We start from the raw sequence: 25,117 nt of genomic DNA, 5'->3' as shown, positions 1-25,117 counted from the left end.
CATCATTACCTTATTACAACCAACCGTCCCAATTAGGACTATTGAAGGGCTGGCGATAATACTGTACCAACCAAGCAGACACCTCAGGATGAACACATCATTGGAAGAGAGTTAAAAGTTCACGTTAAGTCTTGACGACCTGGGGAAAAGTTCAGGTAACCACACACACACACGTGTCAAATCACGTCCTCAAGAAGAGAAATGCGATAATCCCATTGAAGTCATCTGCAGCAGGTGACATTAGCAAAACACCTCGTGGTCTCAGAGGAGCAGAGGAGAAGAACCAAAGGCCAGGTGTCAATTTGTTTTCAAACGTTTCTTCCAGAAAAAGACAGGAAAATGCTGTGTTCAAAAGTAGGCGGGGCAAAAAGGAGTGGGTGCCACACTTCAAAGGGTTTTTCACTACCCCCTCTCTCCCCATTCCCCTCTCTCTGACACATAGGTCGCGGTCAACTTTGACAAGTCACAATTCGGCCATTAAGTTAAGGGGTGGAGTTGGGAGCGTCTGTCTGTGTGGGGAGGGTTGTCATCGGTGAAAATCAAACGGAGACCCAATTAAACTGATTCTAACATGCCAGTGATCACGAGGACGGGACTCACCTGGACTCTCCCCTCCCTCCCCTTGCTTGCGCATGCCTTTGCCTCCCTGACTCCCAGGCCTAATTGCCCAGGCCAAAAGCCTTGGGAATCTGCCGCTCCGATGTGCTAACAGCCCTTCAGCACCGAGGGCAAATTCCCACTCGGGGCCAATTCTCCACGGTGATTTCAGTCTCATCTTTAATGAGACAATTTAGGAAATCAAAGGCGCTACTTGGGACCAGCGCCGTGCGGAAACAGTTCCTACTTTGTTTTCCAGCTGTGACAACCGGCGACAAGACGCAATATCTTCAAGAAAAGTGCAGAGAATCGAGATAGGGTCCCCATTCGTCACTTTAAACAACGGTCTGCTAATTACCCATTTTCTCAGAGCAGGGGGTCCTGACATTGCATGGGGGTCTAGACTTTGGCGTCCGTATAGATTATTGAGCCCACCTACGAGGAGCGGCTGCAGAAAAGTACAAAACTATTAACGCTATTGCGCCACTATCAAAGGCTGCTCGGAGAAACACTAGGGCCATACATGGATGGAGAGACGGGGGGGATGAGAAATTAGTGTAGTCACATCAAAAGGGAAAGGCACAGGAGTCCAGTTGAGGACAATGGGCCACAATTACCATGGCACATGACAAGCACATGGCAGGGGCGACACCCTCACTGCTCCTGACTGATACACAGAGGGCCAAGAGCCCGCTCTGGAGGGAGGAGCTGACAGATACTCTTTGTGCTGGCCGTCTCAACATCATGGACCATACCGAACATACAGTACTATTTTTATGGAATAACGATGCAGTTTGACCATAGGATAGTAGACTACATGCCTACAATGCCTGCCAGCAATGATTGCCCATAAAGTTGATTGAATTGAATACTGTCCTGTATGTGCTTTATTGCAGTTTGTTCACTGTAGAGAGCACTTTTTCTATGGTAATTTTGAATATTGCAGAAACCTGTGTTAACGTCATTGCAATGTCTTATTTCTGATTATAAACTGTGTGGTTCGAGCCCTGAATGCTGATTGGCTGACAACCGTGGTATATCACCGGTATGAAAAAAACATGTATTTTTACTGCTCTAATTACGTTGATAACCAGTTTATAATAAACTCAGCAAAAAAAGAAACAGCCCTTTTTCAGGATTTTGAGGTGGAGGGTCCGTCATGGTCTGTGGCGGTGTGTCACAGCATCATCGGACTGAGCTTGTTGTCATTGCAGGCAATCTCCACGCTGTGCGTTACAGGGAAGACATCCTCCTCTCTCATGTGGTACCCTTCCTGCAGGCTCATCCTGACATGACCCTCCAGCATGACAATGACACCAGCCATACTGCTCGTTCTGTGCGTGATTTCCTGGAAGACAGGAATGTCCGTGTTCTGCCATGGCCAGCGAAGAGCCCGGATCTCAATCCCATTGAGCACGTCTGGGACCTGTTGGATCGGAGGGTGAGGGCTAGGGCCATTCCACCCAGAAATGTCTGGGAACTTGCAGGTGCCTTGGTGGAAGAGTGGGGTTACATCTCACAGCAAGAACTGGCAAATCTGGTGCAGTCCATGAGGAGGAGATGCACTGCAATACTTAATGCAGCTGGTGGCCACCTCGGGGGTTTGTGATTGTATGGCCAATATACCATTGCTAAGGGCTGTATCCAAGCACTCTGCATTGCGTCGCGCTTAAGAACAGCCCTTAGCCGTGGTAATATTGGCCATATACCACACCCCCCTGCACCTTATTGCTTAATTAAGGCACTGACATTCTAACTCCTTGAAAACATCATCACATTCATTTAACAGTGATAAACACCGAGTATTGCCCTGCAGGCATGCTTAGTCTAAAGAACTAACACTTCAATGGAATAATGTGGCTTATGAGAACATATGGGTCCTCATAATGAGGGGGTCATATGTTCAAACCAGCATATTTCCACGGATAATGTCAAACACGCTATTAATGACATGTTGCTTTGAAGCCTTATCAAGGCTTGGATTAGAGGATGGTTGTATCTGAGATCAGCGCGTCTAAGCCTGGTGAAAGAGAGACAGACTCCGAGAGAAAAAGGCTGAGGGTGATGTGAAGCTCTTTCACTGGGAGCCAGGATTCTGCAGTGTAATCTTGTTATGCCATACAAACGTCTACTACGCTCTGGCTTCCTAAAATGAAAACGTGTAGCTACGCACATGAAAATGCACACACACACATATATACACACATACACACGTTATAGGCCTACACACATGTGCGCGCACACATACACACACACACACACACACACACACACACACACACACACAAAACACCGATATCAGCAATAAGATACTAGTGCACATAAATAATAGAAGAGGGAGGAGAGAGGTAATTGACCAAAATGTAATCTTGATCATAAATAGCAGCGAATGCTGCTCATCTCCCTCTGTCACTGATATGAGAAGCTTACACCAACAGCTTAGAGATATCAAAGCATCCATTTTAAAGCTGCTGGCTAATGCCCCCTGTTGGTCACCCAAAGTCACTATTTTAGAGGTGACAAAATGTCAAGAGAGAATGTCATGAACGGAGGTGCTCCAGCAATCGTCCTGTCCAGTGACGAGTCATCATTTACCGAGACAGGTCAGTGAGGGAAAGTGACTTGGGGAGGCCTAGGGAGATACATGAGAGAAAGGTCCAATAGAACAAGTAACATACTGGGGGGGGGGGAGTCAGTTTCCCAGAGCCCGATTGAACCTAGTTCTTCGTTATTTAGACATTATTCTCAACGTCTGTCTTCCATCTAAATCGAAGGTACTGAATATGGAGCATTCCGTGGCTAAGTGGACAGGACGCCCCTTGAGGAAAATGAAACCGCGCAAGAGGATGTTAAATTGTAGTTAATTAGTCAATAGACCTGATACAGTAAATCTGTCATATTGGACCATATGGGAAGCAAACTCAATAGCAACGCTGATGGCAGATGAGGAACCACGAACTGGGGAAAGGGTGTGCAGGAGTTTCAAGAGGAAATGCAACGTATGGTCTTTGCTATGACAGATATGATTGTTTCTCTCCCCTTTGGATCCCACCTTTTCACTGCGTGCATGGGAGGGGGTTGAAAGTCGACCCCTGAAGGTTACATCCTTGACAGAAAATGTATGACCGAAAGTAAAGTCACCTTTATGCTTGGGTGGGTAAAGATTGACATATTGGACACAATCTTTTTTAAGCTACAGATTGAGAGTCCATATTTAGGATTATTCTCTTGAAATTGTACACCAGCACATTGAATACAACCCTTTTCATGTCTTATCATTGCACTTAAATAATGTATATTATTCATTATTGAAACCATATTTGAATTGTAAATATATTCCACTATTATTTCATTTCTGTATTTAATTAGTTAATACTCTCATCACGTAAGCTTATATGGCATGTGGCAGCCTCTGGAGAAGATGACCTTATCATCGTAGTGTTTATGGATCACTGGGCCGGTGGCCTTTATATCTGCTATTGAATTATGGGAAATTCATTATTTTTATTGAAGGAGCGGCTTCCAAATCCAATAAGAGCGTCAGCACTCCTCTGCCACACGGTGATGTATGTTATAGGCCTACATTTTCCAAAACGGACACAGTGTCCATAGCAGCAACGGCATCCAAGTTTGATCCGTTGCTTTTCTCCAACGCCAAAGACGTTTCTTTAAGGAGCCTTATGTAAAGAGAGCAAAAGTCATTGTCCCCTGCAATGTCACGAAGAAGAAGCGTAAAAGGAAAGGTATAGGCCTGAAACCAAACCATTATGGAGGATACAACCAAACCCGTGTAGCTGCCTTCTCCATTCACTCACAAGACAAAAAACTGATTCATGCAAGTTTCAGTTCGGTCCGGGTCTTCTTTACCAGAGAGAGAAAGAGATATCGAGAAAGAGCACTGGCTGTAATTTAATTAAAATGTGATAGTGAGCACTTCATGAGGAGGGATAAAGCCTCTTGGGTTAAAGGTGCGGTGTGTATGTTCCTCTGGATGTCTCTGGCCTGAGGAGCTGGATTGATCTTTGGTGGTGGGTTGCAGAAGAAGGCCTGCCTCCCCTGGGCTTAAGGGCCACACACCTGTGTGCGCGTCGGGGCCGGATAAGCCCAGATTAAGCTAAAGTTACCCGCTCTCTCTCCGCAATGTCATTCAAAACCTCAACGGCAACCATGCCGGGGACAAAGCGCCTTTTGGGCCATCCTAATAAACGCCATTAGCTTTGAGACATCAAACATGAAGGATTATGGGATTTTCAGGAAGGGAAAAAAAGATGGAGGGTCCATGGGACTCCCTCACTCAAGCGTCCTTTTCTCTCGAGAGATTACAATACAATTTGTTTTCCTTTTTCCGCCATTTTGTACATCCCTCCTCTTTTGCGGATTCCAAAAAAAGCCGTACAGTAATCCCCTGCAGATGAAACTAAGGACCCACCGAAAAGGAAGATTACACAGGGCTTTGTAAAGCGTTCCTATACCGATGTGCGTGGGTATTGGGGGTGATTTTTAAGCACTTAACACAAGAACTGTGTAAGTAAGCACACACACACACACACACAGAGAACAGAAATCTGGCTTCCTTCTGTATCCACTTCTTAACACTACTTCTGTTTACTGAAAACAACACGTTTAGAAATATGAAGACCGCAGAAATAAAACCCACGGACACTGAAGTCAAGAAGTGGATTCAGACGGGGGATTAAGCAGAAAACTTATGTTGAATGACAAGAAGTGCCACGTCAATCTGACATGCCCTGCTTCTCCCCATTTGCACAAGGAGAGACAAAACCCACTGTGTTGAAGGGCTCTTTCATTCCCTAAGCCTGGGAATATCTCTTTGTAGAGTAGCGGGTGGTTTAGCTGGTATGGGTCGAGGAAAAAGGAGGATTTATCTATATATTTATCATTCTTCCTTCCCACTCCTTCCTCCAAGTGGTTTGTGGAACATCATTTTCTTATCAGTCCGAGTCCAGAGAGGTGGTTTAGAGGTGAAAAGATGTCAATATCCGCCAAACTAAAAAACCCACAATTCTGTAGCCTTGAGCAGTGGAAACCACAACACAAAGAACTAAGAAACCACAACCACAATTCAGTAGTAGCAGTGGAACGATTCCTTTCCCATGATTAATGCTACCTGGACCAGGGGCATCCCTCAAAAATCTCCCAAGATCACTTACCACAAAGACAAAAGGGGAAGAGGGGAACTGTTCAACAGTCAAGCTTCAACCCCTGAGGATTACTCTCCTAATGTTGCACAGATTAGCAGCAGCACCAACCTTTGACTCCTGCGCTTCTGACTCGGTTTAAGGCAACGAAGACTCTGTGAAATGAATACAACAGAACAGGCTCCCACTTTATCTACTGCCATAGTGGACCCCAAAAGGTTTCTGTTGCCATTGAGATCCAGACTGATCCAAAAGCAATTTTGACAAAGCTTGAAGGTACACCGCATCCCACACAGTACAAAGCGACGTGAGCCCAACAACACAGACCAACGCAACGAGAGCAGGTGTCGATTTGAGGACAATGGAGGGGGAAGAATCAACATGTATAAGGGGATCAGTTATCATTTGTTTGTGTGATATCAAAGATCAATTACCGCCAGATACGTGAATGCTAATGAAGAAATGAGATTCAGTTCAGACTGATCAAAGGCAGGGGGGGGGGGGGGGGGGGGGGGGTCAATACACATCTCTCATCCTGGCTCTGTTGCGACTGTGAAGAAAGGTAGGCTGAACACAACCGTTATAATCCAGAGTGTGTGATGGGCAGATATTTTACTTAACGAAATACACCCCGTGTTCGTACATCTTGTAACCTGTGGATTAGATAGGAGCGGCAAATAAATCAGATAAGGATATTAGGTTGCGATGCTATCACCTCAAACGGAACGGATGAATGACTGGGGCAATAATTCAATGTATATCTTCAATAAGGGATTAGCAGACATTTTGAAAATCACATTTTTTTTTTTGCATCTCAAGATGACACAGGTTCAATGACTGTTTTCTTTTCCCCTATCGTCTATTTTGTCTATTTAAACACACACACACACACACACACACACACACACACACACACACACACACACACACACACACACACACACACACACACACACACACACGCACACAGCCCTCGTAAGCGTGGCCTTCAGGCGGCGTAGGCATCAACACTCTGGCCACGTTCAGAGGAGGTTGCATCTGCCGCTCCTCTCGCCCGACGTTGGGCAGGCTTCTTCTGCCTTAATCCTCTTTGACTTTATTCATGGAAAGGTCATCTCTGATTCTCCAAAATGGAGGAGGCGATGGCTGCAGCCGCTCTCCAGACATGCCAGAGAAACCATGGTAGCGCCTGGGAGAGAGAGAGAGAGAGGGATGACAGGGGGACACTGCTGGTTGTGTTTTTTTGGATGGGTTTGTGGTTTTAGGTTGTGCCATGAAGTGGCCAGGAATTCAAATGGTCCAATTTTTGGAACGAAACAGTGTGGTATCATTAGCGATTCAGAAAGGGCCATCTTGCTGGAATGGAGAATGTCAAAATGGCTGACTATACCGTATGGAATAGGGGCAAAGCCACGCATGACCAAGGAGAGAGAAACAGAGACAGTAAAAGTGCAAAAGAGGAGGGTGGAAAAGAAAAGGTCATTTCTAACCAGAGACAAAGTACTAATTAACAGGAACCAGTCCAGTGCGTTCACATGGAGACCATTAAAAAGCCATCATCTGTCATAAGAGACCTTGTGTCAGGACTTCAGAAGCGAAGTCAATTGTTCTACTTGAAGAGTTTCGACCAATCCCTCTACTGTAGGACGTGGAGAGAGAGAGAGATTAGCTTCAAGGCCAATAAGACCCAAGTGCTAAAAGAGTGCTGACTGTTTGAGATGATGCAAGAAGATTTGGTTTGCTGAAATGTCACAGGTCAGGCTTTTAAAGCAATGCAGAGCAAAAAACAGGTTCAGGATTGTTGGTGTATTGTCTTCTGGTGCAGCTACAGCATGATAACACTCACAGACAGAGGCGTCCATTTCCTACAATGATATCCAATGACATCTCTTTGTCAAAGAAACGGTTCCCATTTCCAACAAAACTCATTCTTCCTTCTCTTTTTTCTTCAAAGCATGCCGCTCTGTTAATCGGCAGTTGGTGTAATTTGTCCTCGCCAAGATCTTTTCATAAACACGTGGCGTTCCCTGTTTGCTCGTTTTATTTGCTTGCATTGTTGTGTTTTTGTTCTCTCCAACTCCTCGTCCCTGCCTGCCTGATTGTTTGCGGTTTAATCGCAGCTTATTCCTGGGCCTAGTTTCCTTTCCTTGTGTTTTCATTTCATCCTTCCAGTCTCTGAGGGCTTGTTTTCTGTTCGTGCCATGGCTCTTTTCATGTGTCCCTCGCCGGCAGAAATCAACGCTTAAGATACACAGCGGGGAAGAACAAAACAAATAGACAAACACAGCCACAGAACAGATGCAAAGTGACTCCGTCTCTGATATGACATTGGAACGAACCAGAGGAGGGAGAAGGAATGATGGAACGGTTGCGTCTCATGAATGTGGTACAGGGTACAAAAGAGTACGGTTCTGAATGACAGTCTACGTTGCATATACATTCACACTGTACATAAATAGGTATAGGTACATAGACAGATGGTAGGCTCACTCGTAGGGTTGCAGTAGTACTTCTTCATAGTAGTAGACCTCCATTACTCTATTATATCAGTTACCAGGTTTCCACCTGAACTAAACAATGTTCTCGTGGCCGTTCCAGGCCCTGATGGTGCAGAAGGGACTCCTGAGAGGCTGCACCGCCTGACCCGGACACAGACAGACCCGTAGTGGAGCGCACGCCAGACTGTGCCATGCACCTCGCCACGCCAAACGCCAAAGCATAGATAGTGAACGCTGCGCCAGAGAAACTCCATTGGAATTAGGAAAGCCGCCCTGGTTGTAATCAGAGGAGGCGTGAGAGAGGGGGAGAGGAGGCCAGGTGTGTCAGAGTGAGCTGGTGTTATCACATATTACAGAGTCCGGGCCTAACGAGGAATTTCCCCCCCCCCCCAAGGAATAGTGACGGTGGTGGTGGTGATAAAGAAAAGGTATTCCGGTATTCGGCCGTTGCGAAAGCACTTGACATTTCCGTTGACATTTGAGCCCCTTTGAGTCTGCTTGAAATTGCGGTGTTTCATCCCGGCGTAATGCTACACTTTAGAGAACCCATCTTATCTCTGAGATTATACAGTGGTATTATGCAGAGGTATTATGCAGCGCTAATAGTGCATGTAGATACTTCACAAATGACACACACAAAAAAAAATGCATCACATCACACATAAGGAGGATTTGGCCCGTCACTAAAGGAATACTTCCGAATATGCAAATACCCCTCGGAAGAATAAGGGCTTAACAGATTTGACTCACTCAAACAATGACATGCGCCTCTTTCCCAGGATGCAACTGTCCGTCAGAGAGCGAGATTAGGGCTCTGGGTTGTTACAATGTGTTAAATGAAAGAGGACAACGAGACACCTCCTTCATTACCGGGATATGACTATAAATGTTTCTCCTATTGTTGTATCCAAAGAATGATTAAAGCCCTGCACTGGGAAGAGAGAGAAGAGGGTGTAGTAGGAAAAGGCTGTGCACTGCCCCCTATAGACTATTCCAACTTGCTGCAGCTTCACGCATACTGGTAGGTCTTCAAGCAGGGCTGCCCAACCCTCATCCTGGAGATCTACCGTCCTGTGGGTTTTCAGTCCAACCCTAATTTAACACACCTGATTCTACTAACTAGTAGAATTAATTAGCAGCTAATTAGCTGCTCAACAAGACCTTAACTAGCTGAATCAGATATGATAAATTAGGGTTGGACTGAAAACCTACAGGACACTAGATCTCCAGGAAGAGGGTTGGGCAGCCCTGGTCTACAGTGTCATTGGTTCATTCTGGCAATGAGTCTGAAAGCTGGTCCTCAAGTACCCCTGAGAACTGATTAGGCTATGTTGTTGTTTTTCTGTCTAATTTATCTCTTCATCCATTTCAAGGGAAACTGACATAAAACAAACTCCCGTATCAAGAGATATCAAGTCATAGCTTGAAAATGGTTCTGGAATATTTTGGAAATGGAAATGAAGATCAAGCCAATTCAATGACAGGGGCTGGGAACAAGATTCAATGTCCACTTGTCACTATAAACCACACAGAGTGACAGTAGTTACCGAGAACAATATGCCTGTATTGTTACAGTGACAGGGCATGTTCAGTAGCAGGTGAGCCATGGGGCACAAATGCTGAGACACCAACAGATGTCCCTGTATTGATCCACAGCTGGTCCAAGTGCCAGGGAGGAAGGGGGTCATCACTGTTAAAGGGGATAGAGTTAGTGGTGGGGAGGATGCACTGGTTAGAGTCGTCGCCCCCCCCCCCCCCCCCCCCCCCCCTCCCCAGCGTGCTCCAAAACCCTTCTGTCACGTCCTTCTCATCAATGGCCTGGAGCCATTTTGTGAAATGTTACCAGTAAATATCCAGCCTGGATTAGTGAAGACACAACACACCACGGCCATCTGCCCTACTTACAGCAATTCAAATGCTTTTGATGGCATCAGTTGATCAGCTGTGTGTACACAGCACATCACAGCTTGGGGAAAATGAAGACTGTTTTGTTTATGCATTTCTAGCTCAGCCAAGGTGAGGTACTGTACGTTTATAGAGAGCTGGAACAGGAAGTCGCCCCTTGGGGGGGGGGGGGGGGGGGGGGGGGGGGGGGGTCAGTCCAGTTCCTCATATCTAGATTCAATCACAGTTGTAAAAGCGGTCCATCTGTAGCCAGAGTCACTGTGCTGTGTAGCGTATTGGACTGACTCTAGCCTTATCAGCTCGGCCAGTCCACTCTCCACCGGCCTGACCAGTTACCACTGGCTCACAGCCCAATCACACTTCAGAGGACTTGGCTAATAGAAAAATAAATTGCAGAGGCCAATTCCAATACAATGTGGCATGAGAAGAAAGGGGGGGAAAAAAACTCCCTCCTGCCTCTGATATAATATCAACACAACACTCATATCAGGTTAATAAAAACCTATGGGATTATCAGTGGACTCATCCTGTTTAGGAGATGCAAGGTCAGCGGTTTTCTCCAACGGCGGCTCTCCCTCAGGACAGGCAATATGGGCGTTTCCCTATGAACATGCAGACGTACTCTGGAACACACACATACCCCTCCTGTGTCATATTAGTCCCCGTCCAGCTCTGCCCTGCAACAGAGGGGAGTAAGACCCTCTATTCAGCAGTATATTCACTGAGGTCAGAGAGAGACGGAACGAGAGATGTCTTATAGCATCAATAGGCCTATGTCGTAAATTAGACAGGCTATGGATCAGTAGCAATGGTGGGATCGATACCTGTGCTCAAAATGAATACAACTGCAAAATCCCCAAATAACTGTTGCTGGGGGGCAGGTTCTGCTTTGACAAGATGGCTGAACATTGCCCTACTATGGTATATTTATGTTAAATGATAATCCATGATGAAACAGCAATGTGGGCATTAGAGGGCAGACATGTTGACCACCCAAGCCGAGGCTTGCAGCTGCAGTGTAAGCAGAGGTTCATTAACTAGTCTCTTGACACACCGGACAGGTAAAGTCACTCCATCTTTGTGGCTCCCTTGTGCACCTAACGGAGCAGACCACTGGCTCCACCACAAACAGAGAGCTGCAGAAGTCCACTGTCACTGTGGCCCAGAGAACAAAGGCAGGCGTCAGACCCCGACAGAGAACGGTGAGAGGCACGTAGTGTTCCATCTAACCCCGTCCGTACATGGCATCTAACCGACTCACTGTGAGGGAGTCACCCAGACTGAAAAAGACAACATCACAGAGGAGTACTTTATCTGGCTCAACAGTAAAACAAAGCCTTCACAGCGGAGTACTGTATCTGGCTCAACAGTAAAACAAATCCTTCACAGAGGAGTACTTTATCTGGCTCAACAGTAAAACAAATCCTTCACAGAGGAGTACCGTATCTGGCTCAACAGTAAAACAAATCCTTCACAGAGGAGTACTTTATCTGGCTCAACAGTAAAACAAATCCTTCACAGAGGAGTACCGTATCTGGCTCAACAGTAAAACAAATCCTTCACAGAGGAGTACTGTATCTGACTCAACAGTAAAACAAATCCTTCACAGAGGAGTACTGTATCTGGCTCAACAGTAAAACAAATCCTTCACAGAGGAGTACCGTATCTGGCTCAACAGTAAAACAAATCCTTCACAGAGGAGTACCGTATCTGGCTCAACAGTAAAACAAATCTTTCACAGAAGAGTACTGTATCTGGCTCAACAGTAAAACAAATCCTTCACAGAGGAGTACTGTATCTGGCTCAACAGTAAAACAAATCCTTCACAGAGGAGTACCGTATCTGGCTCAACAGTAAAACAAATCCTTCACAGAGGAGTACTGTATCTGGCTCAACAGTAAAACAAATCCTTTACAGAGGAGTACCGTATCTGGCTCAACAGTAAAACAAATCCTTTACAGAGGAGTACCGTATCTGGCTCAACAGTAAAACAAATCCTTCACAGAGGAGTACCGTATCTGGCTCAACAGTAAAACAAATCCTTCACAGAGGAGTACCGTATCTGGCTCAACAGTAAAACAAATCCTTCACAGAGGAGTACCGTATCTGGCTCAACAGTAGAACAAATCCTTCACAGAGGAGTACTGTATCTGGCTCAACAGTAAAACAAATCCTTCACAGAGGAGTACCATATCTGGCTCAACAGTAAAACAAATCCTTCACAGAGGAGTACCGTATCTGGCTCAACAGTAAAACAAATCCTTCACAGAGGAGTACCGTATCTGGCTCAACAGTAAAACAAATCCTTCACAGAGGAGTACTGTATGACTCAACAGTTAAACAAAGCTTTCCCTGAACGTATACAAGTAGGCTAACCAGTGGAATCAAGGAAATGGGGTCGGGAGGGGGGGGGTTTCCTGGCCACTGTAACCAGGTTAATGAGACCCCATTGTCGACAAAAAAGGCCCCCAAAAAAGTAAATTAATCCATACAGTTGGATAATAATTAATAATAGATCAATACATTTATTTCCATAAATAATATACATACATTTCATAACAATATTAATATAATCCAAGTTTTTCTCATAATAGTAGAAATATGTGTCATTAATAATAATAATAATAATAATGGACTATTCCACCGCGACAGAGTTCCCATTCACTGTTTCACGCGATACGATGGCAAACGTGACTTTCATTGCTATTAAACTGCAGCAATAAGGTGCTGGTCAGAGCGGAGCAGAGAAAAGGAAAAGAAGATTTCATTTCAACAGAAATGTTTTAAAGTTAACACTTTTCTTTAGTAAAAAACACAGGTGCTGCAGATAATACTGCCATCGTCCTCGAGAGGACGTGTATGTGTATCCCATGTATCCGACGCTGTCTGGCCAAAAAGAGTGGCATGTCAAACTCTTTTTGGCCAGACAGTATCAGATATATGCATCAGATACAGTATATGGACAACATATAGTATGACAGTGGCGCTGTTTCACTCGCTCAGATGCTTTGTCCAGCGAGATATTTTCAGCCACTTGCGAATTGAAGGAAAGTTGGCAGGTGAACTGTTCGGATGCTGGAACTATTTTGGATGAATGAGCGAAGGTAACCTCCTTTTGAAGTGATTTGTTTGACAATCAGATGAAAACATCATGACTGGTTGTGTTCATGGCACATTCAGACTGGCCCCTGCCTGGAGCCTCCAAATCACTAAGACCACACCTTGAATGGAATATCACTAGCTAGGAGGTATAATACCAAGTCTTCAACTTGAAATGGAAAGTTTAGTCTAATTATAAAGATACATAAATCCCACTTCACACATAAATGTGCTTTAAAATATGAAATATGAAATAATGACAACGGTATGCTCTGTCTGGCAGTTAATGATTCATATTCTGGATTAGACTTGCACCAGAGTGTCATTAGCCTTACAGATCCCTGCATTACATTGCTGCATCTGTTGACCAGAATCTTATTCCCATTGAATCTGTACAGTAGTAGGCCTATTTGGTAATAAAACATCTGAATGTGGAATGCCAATGACAAACCACTGCACTACCACACACCAAAAATACTATTACGTTTTTTCTTGATTGCTAAAACTCTTTGAATGAAACTGGGGTCCACTTGATCTCCGTCAAAACCTAATGAGCACAACAGTATCATTTTTTTTCCGATGGGGTTGAGGTCAGGTCTCTGTGCAGGCCGGTCAAGTTCTTTCACACCGATCTTGACAAACCATTTCTTTATGGACCTCGCTTTGTGCACAGGGGCATTGTCATGCTGAAACAGGAAAGGGCCTTCCCCAAACTGTTGCCACAAAGTTGGAAGCACAGAGTTGTCTATAATGTCATTGAATAATGTCATCAACTCCTCCACCAAACTTTACAATTGACAGTATGCATTCGGGCAGGTAGCACCAATCTCAACGTCAACTGTGAAGAGGCGACTCCGGGACGCTGGCCTTCTAGGCAGAGTTGCAAAGAAAAATCCATATCTCAGACTGGTCAATAAAAATAAAAGATTAAGATGGGCAAAAGAACACAGACCCTGGACAGAGGAACTCTGCCTAGAAGGCAAGCATCCCGGAGTCGCCTCTTCACTGTTGACGTTGAGACTGTTTTTTTGCGGGTACTATTTAATGAAGCTGCCAGTTGAGGACTTGTGAGGCGTCCGTTGTGAGGCGTCTCAAACTAGACACTCTAAAGTACTTGTCCTCTTGCTCAGTTGTGCACCGGGGCCTCCCACTCCTCTTTCTATTCTGGTTAGAGACAGTTTGTGCTGTTCTGAAGGGAGTAGTACACAGCGTTGTATGAGATCTTCAGTTTCTTGGCAATTTCTCACATGGAATAGCCTTCATTTCTCAGAACAAGAATAGACTGACGAGTTTCAGAAGAAAGTTATTTGTTTCTGACCATTTTGAGATTGTAATCGAACCCACAAATGCTGATGCTCCAGATACTCAACTAGTCTAAAGAAGACCCGTTTTAGTGCTTCTTTAATCAGAACAACAGTTTTCAGCTGTGCTAACAATGGTTTTCTATTGATCAATTAGCCCTTTAAAATTATAAACTTGGAATAGCTAACACAACGTGCCATTGGAACACAGGAGAGATGGTTGCTGATAATGGGCCTCTGTACGCCTATGTAGATATTCAAAAAAAAAAATCAGCCGTTTCCAGCTACAATAGTCATTTACAACGTTAACAATGTCTACACTGTATTTCTTAACAATTTGATGTTATTTTAATGGACAAAAAATTTGCTTTTCTTTAAAAAACAAGGACATTTCTAAGTGACTCCAAACTTTAGAATGGTAGTGTAGGTAATCACATGGCTCCCAGTTGGGGTCTCCCATGGCTACCGTTAAGAGTAATGGCCCTGACATTCAGCCATACAGATACCAGTGAGCATCGGACAGAAACATAGCACCGCAACGTTGGCCCAAATCGTAACCAGTGCTACAATACACAGTTATTTCCATTAAGCGTACACCCAAATCAAATGTATTTATAAAGCTCTTCTTACATCAGCTGATATCTCAAAGTGCTGTACAGAAACCCAGCCTAAAACCCCAAACAGCAAGCAATGCAGGTGTAGAAGCACCCCTACTATATACCGTAGTCTAGGTCCGTAAAACATACCACTGCAGATATCATCACAGTCATATCATACAAACCCTTCTGTTGGTGCCCCCTGAGGGTCAAGCTCATGGGTGAATGCAAGTTATGTCTGAGACCTCTTAATACCATTTCGTGGAACACCTCAGAGCAGCCAGAACCACTTAAAGCCAAGCAACAGAAAATACATACCTGAGTACAACCACCGCATAGAGACGAGATGGCCACTCCCCTATTCTTAACAGAACAGTCTCACACCCACTGTTACAATGCATCTGAGCAGAGGAAGGTGGGGGGATGGAGAGGATGGGGGGGGGGGATTATGGCCAGATGACGCTGCCTGGCAGACAGGTGAGCTCAGCGTGACTCGGTGGACGGCAGGGGGGGACCAGGCCAGGCCAACCACAGGGAGGGGTGACCTCTTCGACCCCCGGCTCCGCCAGAGGGCCCACTGTGAGCGGCCGGAGGCGTCACCTCTTCCTACTGCCCTGTGGATCGCTGCCCAGAGCCCGCTGTCCTTGCCAATTCTACCTAGCGGACATGAGATGCATTCAGAGCAGCAACAAAGAAGGCCCAGGTTCAGGGGCCCTGGCATCTGATTCACAGGGGGAGGACCAGCGTGGGGCGAGGGAGGGAGGCAGCAGTGGAAGAGCAGATGCTGAGAGCACATCTGGAGGAGTGATCTGTCTGTCCCCCACCTACCAGACCACCACAGACAACACTAAAACACACACAGGAAGTACACACACACACACACAATATGTTGGATCAAAGGCTCAGATGAGGCCCCCATATCCATTATCAAGCTTGAAACCCATTCCAACCAAAATGTTATCATGTATAGCCTACTAGTTTACATTTAGGCTAGCTGTTAGGCTGTGCATAACTGTCGATGTGTCATAGCCCCTAAAGAAAGAGACCGAGATTCTGATGGAACGGCTCGAGGCAGTTTGTTCAAATTGTACTGCCTCGGGGCTGGAGGACTACTGCGGCGGTAAGTCTAGTCTACACATCACAGTGACAGTCTCATTTCATGTCCAGCCCTTGAACACGGACATGAAGGAGAAGGACCGGGAATTTTATAAAGGGACATTTACTCCTGAAAAGAGCACAGGGTTTGAGCGGGTTTGAGCACAAAAGGGGCTGAAGAGCAAAGTGCCCTGCAATAAAATGAAGTCAGGTCAGCAGACTACCCATGTGACAGCACACTGCCTTGGATTAGGTGGTGTAAGCCTATTAATGTGGTTTGGACTTGGTGGACCACCCCGTCTCCCCACCCCGCCTGGCCGGCCAAAGATTAGCCTGTTAAACGTACTTCCCGCCTGCATAAGATACAAACTGCTCCTCATCCAATAGCAACAATTCAGATAGGGACCTGTCTGCCCACCCGTAACTTGAGTTAGCTTCTCTACCATTCAAATGCATTAGCGATTTGTTTCCTTCAAAAGAGCACTTTTCTCTTATCAGCCATATTGTAGTAATTGGTTTGTCTTTATTAGGGCAGTGATATCATGAGTAAAGGAGGATGTCAAACTTCTCAGCCAGGCATGTGGCATTGCTTTTACACTCCAATTAGAATCAAAGCACTTTTGAGTGAAAGGTAAGCCTCTTTTATTTTTTACTCTGGACATTGGTGAATCATGCAAGGAATTTTAGTAGGCCTAGCTACACAATTTGAAATACCCCTACAGGCAGTATGCTATGTCATTTCTGAAATATGAATAATTTGGCTCGTTTACCTGGTTAGGCCTCTGAACAGAGCAGGTAAATCTACAGCCTAATGAAATTCAGTCAGCGACCTTTATCATTATGCAATTTCCTTGCATAGCATTTTGGCAGTGTAACAAATTAAAGGGTACAGTTCGACACCGTGCCATTTCAAAACGACAAAAATACAATCTACCACTACATTTTTTCCCCCCCTACAGAGACTGGGGATTAACATTTCTGAGATTAGGTGGGCGGGCGTGTAGAATTTCAGCATCTTTCAGAGGCACAATGGCTCCTTTTTACGGTTTCCTCGTCTATTCTCCGGCGGTGGGGGCTTGCTTGCCTTTGCTCCTGTATTCGTTTTACGTTTTCAGAATACCCTTGTTTTTGAAAACATGTCTAAGAACCACAGAGGAAAACAAACTTTGTATTTAACCCAGTCGCAAACTGAGTTTTTTCTCTCCCCCAGACACTTCCTATCACGCCGCTGCCACCTTCTGGGAAAAGCACGACATGGCGTAATATTGCACAGGTGCGCTACGACATGGGTTATTTATTTATTATGGTCTGCTTTCTGTAGCCTGGTCCCCTCACCAGTAAAGAAATTAAGTTTATTTTGAGCCTTAATGCTAAACAGCAGTATACCTGTAGTCCAACTGCTGCATGTGAAACAAAGTAGCCTACTTTGTCACAGAAATTGTACTTTCGCATTTCAATATAAAAAAGATTAAAAGGAATTTAGAGCCAAGTTAACATTTATTTAATCGATGTGAAGCTGTTTTGGGAGGAAAGATGCAATGAATCCCCTTGTGTGGAGAGCATAGACAATCTTCCCAATCATGGAAAATGACAATTACTGAAATATACTAGAAACAATGATCAAAAGAATACATCATATAGCACATCCAAACTACACACAAAGATAATGTCATACTACAGTAATAAGTTATTTCATCATGAGAGGAAAGGCAAAGAATGAACTCATGAAACAGTGAAGTCAACCTGCCCAGAATAGAGTCAATGTTTTCATTGCACATTCAGGACAACTACAAAGCAATCTTCTCCTCAAAGCTTGACACCCTCCCCTGGCTCCATGTACCCATCAAGAGGCAGCAGGGGGCTGAAGCGCAGCAAGGGCAGGTCCACCGAGGGGCAGCAGTCCTTAGGGCGAGCCCAGCCATCCTTAGGGCGCCATATGGGTGGGGGCAACTCCGAGTTGGTGCGGATGGAACGGTTTTTGCAGTCAGGAGGGTGGATGCTCCCGAGGCTGCTGCGCCGACAGTGGACCAGGAAGGCCCCCCAGTGGTGGCGATGGTACAGCACGCCCACAGTAAAGAGGAGCAGCAGGATGAGGAAGCTGAACAGGAAGCACACCACGTAGATGCCTTTGATCATCCCGCTGGACTGTTCCGAAGTACAGCCTAAGGTCAAAGGTTAGGCAAGGATTATTGACTTAGTGCAAAGTCACCTTCATAACCATGCAACTTTATGTTTAACATTCTGTTAGGGTTACCTAAAATGTTAGGGAATGTTAGGGTGGTGGTCTAACTTTTCAACTTCAGTGCCACTGATTTTGAACTAACCAATGTCATACTAATGTTTTCCTTAAACTTCAGAGAACAATAATTCTACGAGGTACCAGTGTTACAGTGCTGCTGCTCAGGACTATGCTGATCTACCGTAATCGTAGACTTATTGTGGCGGTCCACACCAGCGGCCTTGGTGTCCACGCAAATGGTTCCTCCTGAGCCCAGCCTAGACATGTCCTCGAACCCGGAGTGGCATGGGCATGCATAGGAACCAAAGCGGTTCACACACTCTGCGTTGACGTCACACAGCACCAGCTGGGTCACACACTCATTCACATCTGAGACAGACACACACAGGGTGCAAAAGTAAGGTTGAGTAATGGAGTGATTCAATATGAAACTAAATCCCTTCAAATCAATTATTTAAAAGTCAAACAAATACAATGAAATTCAGGACACTTAATCGCAGGCTATACTATATCTATACAACACAATATCTTTTAAACCTCTGCAGTAACCTTTAGTGCCATGAGTAAAGAGCAGAGTACAGTGCAAAAGAACAAGCTACAGATGTATATTTTTGGGGGAGGAAACTGAGACCTACCAGCGGTGGATACAGAGACGATGACACCCTGTGTTGAGCTGCCCCGGGGGCTAACCACCCTCTAACAGCTCCTGCAGGGCCGGGTGCAGGGTCCTGTGAACCTTCACCCCTTCTGGCCCACCCCCAATGTACAGCCAGAGGATGTAAAGTACTCCTGCACTCAACCTGTTGATACAACAACAACAAAAATACATTTCATCCATCAACTATTTTCAAACAGTACCAACAACCCCTTTTTATGCAGTAAAAATACAACAAGCACTTGTTTGCAGTCAAGACAGTCATTTGGAGCTCTTGGTTACAAAATGTAGCAAACCAACCTTTTTAATGCACCAGTCCAATCATGGTAAATAATGATCAAAAGCCATATACAGTCTTTTTACACATTGATTTGTTACAGACTTAGTTTAACAGAGATTGTCATCACTGGCCTGCCTGCCTACACACACACACAAACAAACCCATAAGTGGAATGTGTTTGTTTTTCACAAAGGGCACGTACTTGTAGATGGGTAAAAAATATATATATATATATAAAAAATCATACATCCCTTTGCAGGGGTGGTTCTAGCTAGTATGGCACCCTGGGCAACACCCCCCCCCCCAAAAAAAAACATTCTGCAACAAATTTTTGTTCTGACATTTGGAACATCACAAATAATCATAACATTTAAAACTATATTAAAATATATACAAAATAAGACTCAAATATCAAAAGTAGATAAAGACAAAAACAAAATATATAAATACAAGTATATAAATACAAATAAAGAAAATCGAATAATTACACTATTACCCTATTGTTAACACAAAACTAAAGTTGCACAAATCCTATCACACAGATAGAATAACACTTATAAAGAAGAGAACCTGATGATCACACTATTGCACTAAGTTAGTGCACCTCTATTTGATAGATTCCCCCGCTCCCTCGGGCTTCCAGTGGGAAGACCTGAGGTCAACCTACCCCCACCCATCTCGTACATCTGAGTGGGAGACCTTCCCAGGCAGTAACCTGCCTAGCTCACAAACTAGAATCAGGGCGCCCACTCTGACAAGGTTAATTGACACAGTCCCACACGGTGACATATCATTGACGTGACGTGCAAATGAGAGATAGAAAACAGATTGCGCAAATGTCACCATTCCGATTGTTTTTTTTGTTGATTTTTTTTTTTTTGGGTGCCAACACGGGCAGCTTTCCATGTCGCCGAAACCTAAATCTGCCACTGCGCTTTGAGCATGGTGAAGTTACTAATTACACTTTGGATGGTGTAGCAATACACCCAGTCACTAATAAGACACAGGCGTCCTTCCTAACTCAATTGCCGGAGGGGAAGGAAACCCCTCAGCGATTTCACCATGAGACCAATGGTGACTTTAAAACAGTTTAATGGCTGTGAAAGGAGGATACTGAGGAGGAATCACTGTACATCGACCAAAAATATAAAAACGCAACATGCAACAAGTTCAAAGATTTTACTGTGTTACAGTTCATATGGAAATCAGTCAATTTAAATAAATGTATTAGGCCCTACTATATGGATTTAACATGACCCGGGAACACAGATATGCATCTGTTGGTCACAGATATCTTAAAAAGAAAAGGTATGGGAGTGGATCAGAAAACCAGTCAGTATCTGGTGTGACCACCATTTGCCTCATGCAGCGCACCATCTCCTTCACATAGAGTTGATCAGGCTGTTGATTGTGGCCTGTAGAATGTGTCCCACTCCTCTTCAAATGGCTGTGCGAAGTCGCTAGGGGAACTGGAACACGCCATTATACGTCGATCCAGAGCATCCCAAACATGCTCAAAGGGTGACATGTCTGGTGAGTATGCAGGTCATGGAAGACCTGGGGCATTTTCAGCTTCCAGGAATTGTGTACAGATACTTGTAACATGGGGCAGTGCATTATCATGCTGAAACATGAGGCGATGGCGGCGGATGAATGGCACGACAATGGGCATCAAAATCTCATCACGGTATCTCGGTGCATTCAAATTGCCATTGATAAAAAGCAATTGTGTTTGTTGTCCGTAGCTTAAGCCTGACAATACCATAACCCCACAATGGGGCACTCTGGGGCACTTCACATTGACATCAGCAAACCGCTCACCCACACAACGCCATATGCGCTGTCGGACATCTGCCCAGTACAGTTGAAACTAAGATTAATCTGTGAAGAGCACACTTCTTCAGCGTGTCAGTGGCCATTGAAGGTTAGCATTTACCTACTGAATCCGGTTATGACACCAAACGTCAGTCAGGTCAAGACCCTGGTGAGGAAACGAGCACGCAACTGAGCTTCCCTGAGATAAATAACTGCACAAACGGTCAGAAACTTTGGTGTACAAACCCACAGTTTCATCCGCTGTCCAGATGGCTGGTCTCAGACAATCCCGCAGGTGAAGAAGCTGGATGTGGAGGTGCTGAGCTGGCGTGGTTAGACATGGTCTGCAGTTGTGAGGCCTGTTGGGCGTACTGCCAAATTCTCTAAAACAACTTGGAGGAAGCTTATGGTAGAGAAATTAACATTAAATTCCCTGGCAATAGGTCTGGTGGACATTCCTGCAGTCAGCATACCAATTGCACTCTGGCTCAAAACATGAGACCTGTGACATTGTGCTGTATGACAACTGCACATATTAGTGTCCTTTTATTGTCCCCCCAGCACAAGGTGCACCTATGTAACGAGCATGCTTTTTAATCGGTTTCTTGAGACGCCACAGATGTCAGTTGGCTGGATTATCTTGGCAAAGGAGAAATGCTCACTAACAGGGATGTAAACAAATTTGTGCACAACATTTGAGATTAAAGATTTTTGTATGGAACATTTCTGGGATCTTTTATTTCAGCTTGTGAAACATGGGACCAACACCTTACATGTTGCATTTATGTTTTTGTTCAGTATCGTTACTCTGCAATACTAACTGACAGAGTGAAAAGGAAGCCTGTACAGAATAAAAAAGATTCCAAAACATACATCCTATTTGCAACAAGGCACTAAAGTAATACTGCAATTTTGAAGAAACACTTTTTGTCCTGTATACACTGTTGTGTTTGGGGTAAATTCAACAACACAGTACCAAGTACCACTCTCCAGATTTTCAAGCATAGTGGTGGCTGCATAATGTTAAAAGAACACTTGTTATCGTTAAGGGGAGTTTTTCCAGGATAAAAAGAAGCTAAATCCAAGAGGAGAACCCAGTTCAGTCTTTTCCAGACACTGGGAGAGGAATTCACCTTTCAGCAGGACAATAACCTAAAACACAAGGCCAAATCTACACTGGAATTGTTTACTAAAAAGACAGGGAATGTTCCTGAGAGGCCGAGTTACAGTTGATTTAAAATCTATGGCAAGACCTGAAAATGATAATCTAGTATTGATCAACAACCAATTTGACAGCATGAAGAATTTTGAAAATATATTTTTTTTTAATTGGCAAATGTTGCACAGTCCAGGTGTGGAAAGCTCTTCGACTTACCCAGAAAGACTCATTGCTGTAATTGCTGCCGAAGGTGCTTCTACAAAGTATTGGGTCAGGTGTGGGAATACTTATGTCAATGAGATTTTTGTATTTCATTTTCAATAAATTAGCAAACATTTCTAAAAACATGTCTTCACTTTGTCATTATGGGGTATTGGGTGTAGATGGGTGAGGAAAATGTTCAATTTAAATCCATTTTCAATTTAGGCTGTAACAACAAAATGTGGAATAAACCAAGGAGTATGAACACTTTAATGGCACTAAGACAACATCAATTTATGAAGAAAGTTATTAGAATACCAGTCTAAATCCCATAAAGCCTAGTTGTCAAACAGGGGAAGGTTTCCATTCGTTATCCCACCATTCATTCTCCCCATAGTGGACATTAGACTTACCCTGGCGTGACGTTTTGATAACCGTGTATATCTCTAGGACAAAGGTGACTTTTATCAACATACCGTCGGAAAATACCCAGATCCCCTGACTTTTTCCACATTTTGTTATAGTACAGCCAAACTCTAAAATTGAATAAATAAAAATCCTCAGCAGTCTACACACAATACCCCAGAATGACAAAATGAAAACAGGTTTAGACATTTTTTCTAGTTTTTTAATTCAACAGAAATGCCTTATTTATATAATATTCAGACTCTTTTGCTATGAGACTCGAAATTAAGCTCAGATGCATCAGGTTTCCATTGATCATCCTTGAGGTATTTCTACAACTTGATTGGAGTCCACCTGTGGTACATTCAATTGATTGGACATGATTTGGAAAGTCATTATGCGGTATCGCCTGTAGATTGATGAGATAAAAACATTACATTTTAGAATAAGGCTGTAATTTATCAAAATGTGGATAAAGTCAAGGGGTCTGAATACTTTCCGAAGGCACTGTATACGCATGTATTATCCCCCCAAAAAACAACACGTCACACCAGGGTAAGAACACGAAACGCAGCCCTTATTTTAAGTGTTTCTAAAATCAAATTGGAACCATTTCCTTGTTTAGACTGCTAGGTTTTATGGGTATTATGACACCTCCACTGTGGGGCTCTATTGTTCATGAGATAACTCACCAGAGACTTCACTGAGATCAACAGTGATCTCACAAGATGGTCCCAATTCTCCTCTGGTGCCACGAGGAAGTTGACTTCAACAGCCACCTCAAATAGGTGGTCTGAGAAATACAGAAAGTAGGCATCTCCTTTAATACTCATTCACAGCTCTATAACTATTGTACAAAGGTGAGTGACTTGCACCTTTTGTTATAGCCTTTGAACTATATTTAAATATTTTTTTAAAATATCTTTTCTATATTTAAATATATTTAAATATATATATTTTTAATAATAAAATAACTTACCTTCTGGTAAGTGTGGTACTTCGGTGTGATTTCTGACTTTCTCTGCAAAGTCAACATGCAAGACAGTTTTCATAAAACAGACAAAGGATGCAAATGAAATTGCTAACTACCTACTATATTGTCTGCTGTCGAAGAACGGTTCAACCATGTCTGGGAGATGGTCAAAGGGATCCTGGGTCTCAGTGGGTGTATGAGTGGCACTGGATGCTGTAGACTCACCCATGGTCATTTTTTTAGCAATTCCTTATTGCCAGACTCCTCACCGTGGTCATCCACATCTGTTGTGTGTGGCACAATGTTAGACTCGGTAGGAGGGATGGCATTTGTAGTTTGGGCATCCACGTTCCTTCGCATAGCAGATGAAGTGCGTGGCGAGGGTTTGGGATTCAAGGTTAGGGGGCTGGTGTGAGGGGTCACTTCCAGGGTGTGCTGTGTGGGTCTGTGTGGCACCCCTCCCTGACCATGATGTACCCTGACGAGTGAACACCATGGGGGGAGTGGGAGTCAAAGGCAGATGGGATTCATTGTCCACCACATCTCCACTCAAGTTACCCACTTCCCAGTCTTCCTCTAATTCAGTCCCCTCTGAGATTCCTCTGTTCTAATCTTCTTCCTCTCTCTGAAAAGGATCAAACTTGAAGGGCCCCTCTCTGACCATTGGCTCCTCTGCTTCCCATGACGGAAGCTCATTGGACGCAGAGGAGGAAGTGAGTTGGTCGAAATAGTCAAACACCATCGCCGGGTTGGTCTGAGCAGTAAAATGGCCCCCTTCATGGGGAGAAACTTGGTGAAACTTCTCAGAGAGGGAAAGGGTTCCAGTTCTGTCGCTTTTGGTTCAGTCATCAGCTTCCTGTCTTCTTCGTGGTATCATCATAAGCATTGTACGTGACTGGCGGTACGAACGCCTCGTAACACCCATAGAAACCCCTGTGGGGCGGACTGGGTTTGCCTCTGATCAGCTGAACCACATGGAGGATGTTGGAGAGGGACCTGTACTTGGCCTCACGCCAACACTTCTTCAGGATCTTGTGACCCCCTGCGACCCCCAGTGGCTCGACCAGGTGGATCTGGTCCAGCTTCCCGCTGCATGCGTCTGACTGGGTGAAATCCTCTAGGTGGAGGAGCACACGTTTA

At 44.5% G+C, this 25,117-nt stretch overlaps 1 pseudogene; it reads right to left on the bottom strand.

The window, feature by feature from the left end:
- Positions 1-17,262: 17,262 nt before the first annotated feature.
- LOC110485113 (uncharacterized) overlaps positions 17,263-25,117 on the bottom strand; it is an 8,182-nt pseudogene continuing 327 nt past the window's right edge.

The sequence above is a fragment of the Oncorhynchus mykiss genome, chromosome 13 (assembly GCF_057628025.1).
Source record: "Oncorhynchus mykiss isolate SJ-2025 chromosome 13, ASM5762802v1, whole genome shotgun sequence".
In the NCBI taxonomy this organism is placed as follows: Eukaryota; Metazoa; Chordata; class Actinopteri; order Salmoniformes; family Salmonidae; genus Oncorhynchus; species Oncorhynchus mykiss.
This window is presented reverse-complemented; position numbering and strand designations above follow the sequence as displayed.